Below are 5,487 nucleotides of genomic sequence, written 5' to 3'. Positions count from 1 at the left end.
CAGTTTTGTCACTAATTTAAAAATGGGATTGGAGCAGCGTGGTGTAAACTGTGAAAATCCAACTTTCCTTCTTTGCTGTTTCTTATGTATGCTATCACTGTTCTAAATGAGAATGACTTTCTCCTGATAGAAGAGTAGCATATGTTGATTACATTACAATTTTTTAAAACTACAAAGTTAAATGTAAGTTATCTACCACCCAGAAAAAACAACTCTTCCAGCCTTTCTCTCCTGAAGGTGGTGTGTGTGTCAGCACGCGGGTGTGTGTTAGTGCAGTGTAGGCTGTTTTTTAAAGCTCTGTGTATCAGGGAAATCAGTAAATATGATAAGGTTTTATAACTTCACTGCTGTACCGAGGCTCATTGTAAAGACATACATATTAATACATAAAAATACTTTAGCCAGTCCCAGTGTTGGTGGGCTTTAGGTGTCTCTCATATTCTAAATAATGCTGCAATGAATCTTGTCTCAGGACAAAACTGAAGCAGTGTTGGGGAGAAGCCTGGATACTTAGGGTGGATAATGCGTAACCATTACTACCCACCAATCTGCAGCAGTTACCTCCCTCACCAATGGGGGGTGTTCATCTTTTACCTGTTGCCAGTCTATTATAATAACTACTGTTGAGCTACTCTGTACCAGGTACTTCACATAGTTTGATTCTCAAAACCACCCACGAGGTTAAGTAATTTACAAGATCGCACAGGAATTTATCAGAGTTGGGAACAAACCTGGGCGCTCAAGTTACTCAGAGTGTAAAGCCCACAGTCCAGACAGCCATTCTGCCTTAAGTAACGTGTCTTCATTTGTGTGGTGCGTTCTTCAACACTTTAAATTTGCCTATTAGTGTTTCATGAATTGAGTATTTTATTCATTCTCATTTGTAATGTTTGAATATTGGTTTTTGTGTAAAACGTTCTTATAAGGATCTTAACCGTTTGCCAGGTGGTCAACATTTTCCCACTTTGTAATATCTTTGACCTTTTGCCATCTGGAAGCCTTACATTTAAGTGTAATCCGTCTCTGGGTTTTTATGGTTTTTCTTATGTTCTCTTAATGCACACTAATGTCTATTCAGTGGGTATACGTTTACCCATAGAGAGAAGACAGTGTTCTGTGTACAATCAGGAAGCTCATAAAACCCAAAGATTTTTAAAAGTATGAATGGGAAAACATTTTTTTTTCTTCTACCCCAAAATAGCACCTGATGATAATGGGGGAAGTATCAATCTGGCCTAAATCAGTTTGTTTCCTATTCAGGGTTAGAAATTTTCTATAGCATCACTTTTCTGTGAAGGTGAAGCAGAATTTCAAAAAATGGCTCAACTGACTATAGTTTGCAGCCCTCAGAATTGCATTTTGGATATGGGAGAACATATTGTCATGTTGACTATTTTATAGTACATTTTAATATCATACCTAGTAATCACCTACAATCCTCAGGACATGGACCAGTTTGGATAAATGCAGTTTCACAAAAGACTGAATTTTGTATTTAATTTTCCCTTAGATTGTCACGTTATGACAATATTTCGAAAAGTGTCTAGTCATTTTAGTAATTGAACTTTGAAAATTAAACCTTGAGTCTAGTTCATCATAAACACTGGTAAAGCCTGAGCAACAATTAACTTAATTTCTTGGGTAAAATCCCCAAAGTTGACTTGATTTCTATTTGTCCTTGATTCCTCATCAGAAAGAAGTGTAATATGCCTGTCTCCAAAATAGCCTATGGAGAATTACTTTCTGAAAGGCCAAAAAATAAATTTCACATTCAGTTAATGTGATCAATGAGCACTCACTTTTATCAGCAGCTTTCAAGGTATTTTCCCCTGTTACCACTTGTCAATTTATGTATATCCGACTTCTGTCTTGCCTGTGGTATTTGCTGTGGAGGAATGTCTCACTATATGTAATTATAGCACAAAACAGTTGTGTCATACTTTTATGGGGGAGACTGAGTCTTAATATTTGGAGAAAGATTCCGTTTCTCAAAGTATTGAGTAGGTTTGGTTTGGTTAAGCTCTCCTGGTGGGCAGGATGATGAGGAAGTTTCCCTATGCTGTTGCTACTTGTCTGCGGCAGATGTGCGATGGTTCTGTGGTAGTGGTCTAACTTTGCTAGCTCTGGGTACTTCCTAAAAGACAACCAGTCAATATTAGTTATTTTTGAGTCTATTTGCATATATATATATATATATATATATTTTAGTTTTTAAACAATATAAGCGTGTATAGCATAACTGAAAACTTTAGTATAAATTTAGCTTTTCTAGTAACTAGTGGTTTTGCTTTCCCAGAATTGTTCTGCTTAAGGACCGGTGGCAGTACTAGTGGAAAGAGCACATTTTGGGGTAGGAAAAGATCTGGTTTCTTATCCAAGGGTCCAAGCTGTGCACCCCGCCACTCCGCCCCAGCACTGTGGTTTTTAGGCAGATCACCTAACTTTTCTAATCTCCATTTCCTTATCCAAATCTATAGAACATAACTGACCGAGTCTGTCTCTGATGTTGTGGATTCCTCTAAGGCAGGGTTTCTCAACCTTAGTTCTATTGACATTTTGGGCTGGATAATTTTTTTTTTTTTAATTTAACACAGATTGTTTCTATGTAAAAATTGGGTATTTTGTTCATCATGGATTTTTTACTTGAATTTTTTTTTTTTTTTGGTCTGTGCAGCATGCCAATCTTAGTTCCCCAACCAGGGATCAAACCTGTGCCCCCTGCAGTGGAAGTGCAGAGTCCCAACCACTGGACCACCAGGGAATTCCCTACTTGAATTTTTTAATTAAAGGATAGTTGATTTACAATATTATATTAGTTTCAGGTGTACAACATAGTGATTCAAAAATTTTATAGATTACACTCCATTTAAAGTTATAACATTTTGGCTGTATTCCCTGTGCTGTACAAGGTATCCTTGTGGCTTATTTATTTTATACGTAGTAGTTTGTATGGGCTGGGTAATTGTGGTGGGCCACGCTGTACACTGAAGAATGTTTACCAGCATCCCTGACCTCTACCCACTGGAAGGCCTTGTTGTGACAACCAGAAATGACCCCTGCCCCTTGAAGACTTCTGCTGTAGGAAAAGTGACTTTGAACTTCAAAGAGAAAGAAGTAAACCGGCGCTTAACTGAATGCCTTCTAGTGAGCTTGGCTGTGCTCTGCGCTCTTAGGTTCACAATAATCCTCTCACTGTTTTATAGATGGCAAAATGAGGCGAAAGACCATCTGACCAAGTTAAAAGGTTAATCAGAACTTCGATCTGACTCCAAAGCCCGTGTTCTCCCCGTGGTAGTAAAGTGACCACAGCATGCACTTACCCAGGCGTAGAAGTTGATCGCTGTCAAAATACACTTTCATCCTCACTGAAAACTGTTAATGGGAGGACTCAAAATCTGTTCTCTGAAATGATCCATAAAGTTCAATCATGGTAGGATCTGCGGTGTTTTCACCAGGCTGTATCCAGTTTTCTAACCCCATCCTTATACGAAACACCAAAGCTTTTCTTTACCAAATACAGATTCTTAATCCAGTGTTTTCAAACCTGGTCAAGACCACTATTTTTCTTTAAAAACAGAAAGAGAGTAAAACAAAATAGCAGTGCATCAGAAGCAGGTGAGGTATTATTCCTTGATGCTTTTGTTAGACAGTTGCAATTGTTCATTTAAAAAACAAGAAACAAGCTTGGCTTTTCTTTGAGTGCTGGATTAGAAACAATGATTCACAACACTGGCTGCCTTTTAGCATTTCTCAGGGGCTTTTAAAAAAATACCCCCCCACCCAGGTCCTGATGGGACCTGGGCATCAGGATAGCTTCCCAGGTGAGTGTAATGTATAAACTGAAGAACCACTGGACTTGACTATATGTGAACTGTCCTACGTGATAACTTTCTTATCTCAGCCTTAAGAACTTGCAGTTTCACTTTCTGAGCAACGATGCTGTATTCTGTAGATACTGATGCATGCTCACCCATTTACATTTTTCTGTACTTAGCCTTTTCTCACTGGCTATAGATGTTCACCACCCCTCACCTCAACAACCTCTGCACAAACACATGCTCCATCCCAGAGTTTTCCTACAAATGTGCTTTTGTCTTTTATTATTAAAAATAAGTAAAGTACAGAGAATCGGGGAACAGCCCCCTCTGTACTGAGTCCTGGCTCCAGCTGAGTTGGGGGCTTTACTGATAGTAAAGTAAGTGCTTGCGTGACTTTTCCGTCAAACATACGTGGGTTTACATTCTGGCTCCACGTTTTACGATCGGCATGGCCTTGGCATTGACCTTCCCTGGCCAGTTTCCTCCGTTAAGATGGGTTTGTCCCTCCACAAAGTAGTTGTGGGGATTAAAGGACTATGTACCCGAGGAGTGTTTGGTGATGCTGGCGCAGAGCAGACACCCAGTGAAGGGCACCGTTAACGATGACTGAAGGGCTCCATCGTCTGTCTCCTTCTCGCTAGTTTTCTTCTCTGCCGTCAGCGTATCCTGTTTACTCCTCACCTCCCACCACTACACACACACAAACACACTGAGTTTTTTAAAAAATTTCTTCCCTTTCATGTTTTCTGTGGAAAATGTGGCTTTTTAAATAGACACAGGCAGTCAGATCATGCCTTTCTTCCAGCTCGGTGAATGAACCAGCCACTATGGGTTTAGTGGAAACTCAGCATCTGCTTTTATTGCCCAGGGCTACCTCTTTGCTAACCACTTCCAGGCCGGGGAATGTTCTGAAAGCCAGATGGGGCCAGAAACATCTCTGGAGAATCTCGACTTGACAGTCCATAAGCAGAGAACACTATCTTCCCAGTTCCAAAGATGTGGTGATTGTCAGAATTGGTGAATTGTCTTGTTTACTAACGTAGAAAGCCTCTCTGCAAGAGTCGTTTTAATAATACCCTTCTCCCTTCAAACGACAACAATCCCAGAGTAGCATTCTTTTTTTTTTTAATGCCCCACCTTTTAGTTTAGAAAAGCTGAAAGCATAGTGCAATGAACACAGGACCAGTCGCTGCAACACCCCTACATCTTCACCACGACGCTTCTCAGCACAGGGACCTCCGCTTCCCAGCGGCAAGTCCGTCATCACATCCAAGAGCCCTCCTGTGGGCACGATAGTATTATCAGGTCCAATGTCCCCAAAATGTCCTTTGCAGCTATTTTTCGGATTCAAGATACAATCAAGGATTATATGCTTCATTTGGTTGTCATAATCTGCCCAACACTTTTTAAATGGTATAAGTTTTGTTTGAGAATTTTGGGCATTTTACAGCAATACTATACATAAGCGTTTTGCCTAAGGGATAGCTTTTTTAGAGGAATTGGAAGATGGCTCCTTATCAGTCAAGTAATTTTTGTTAGACAGTACTTGTATCCACTTATATACAAAAAAAGCAGCCTTAAATGTGGCTCGTCAACCAAAAGGTTTATATAAATTTTGTAGAATGTACTTATTAAATTACATCTTTATGAAAGCTACTGGGGTGATCTA

This window comes from Eschrichtius robustus, chromosome 18, assembly GCF_028021215.1.
Source record: "Eschrichtius robustus isolate mEscRob2 chromosome 18, mEscRob2.pri, whole genome shotgun sequence".
NCBI classification, from domain to species: domain Eukaryota; kingdom Metazoa; phylum Chordata; class Mammalia; order Artiodactyla; family Eschrichtiidae; genus Eschrichtius; species Eschrichtius robustus.
The sequence above is the reverse complement of the archived record's forward strand: the minus strand, read 5'-3'. Positions refer to the sequence as shown.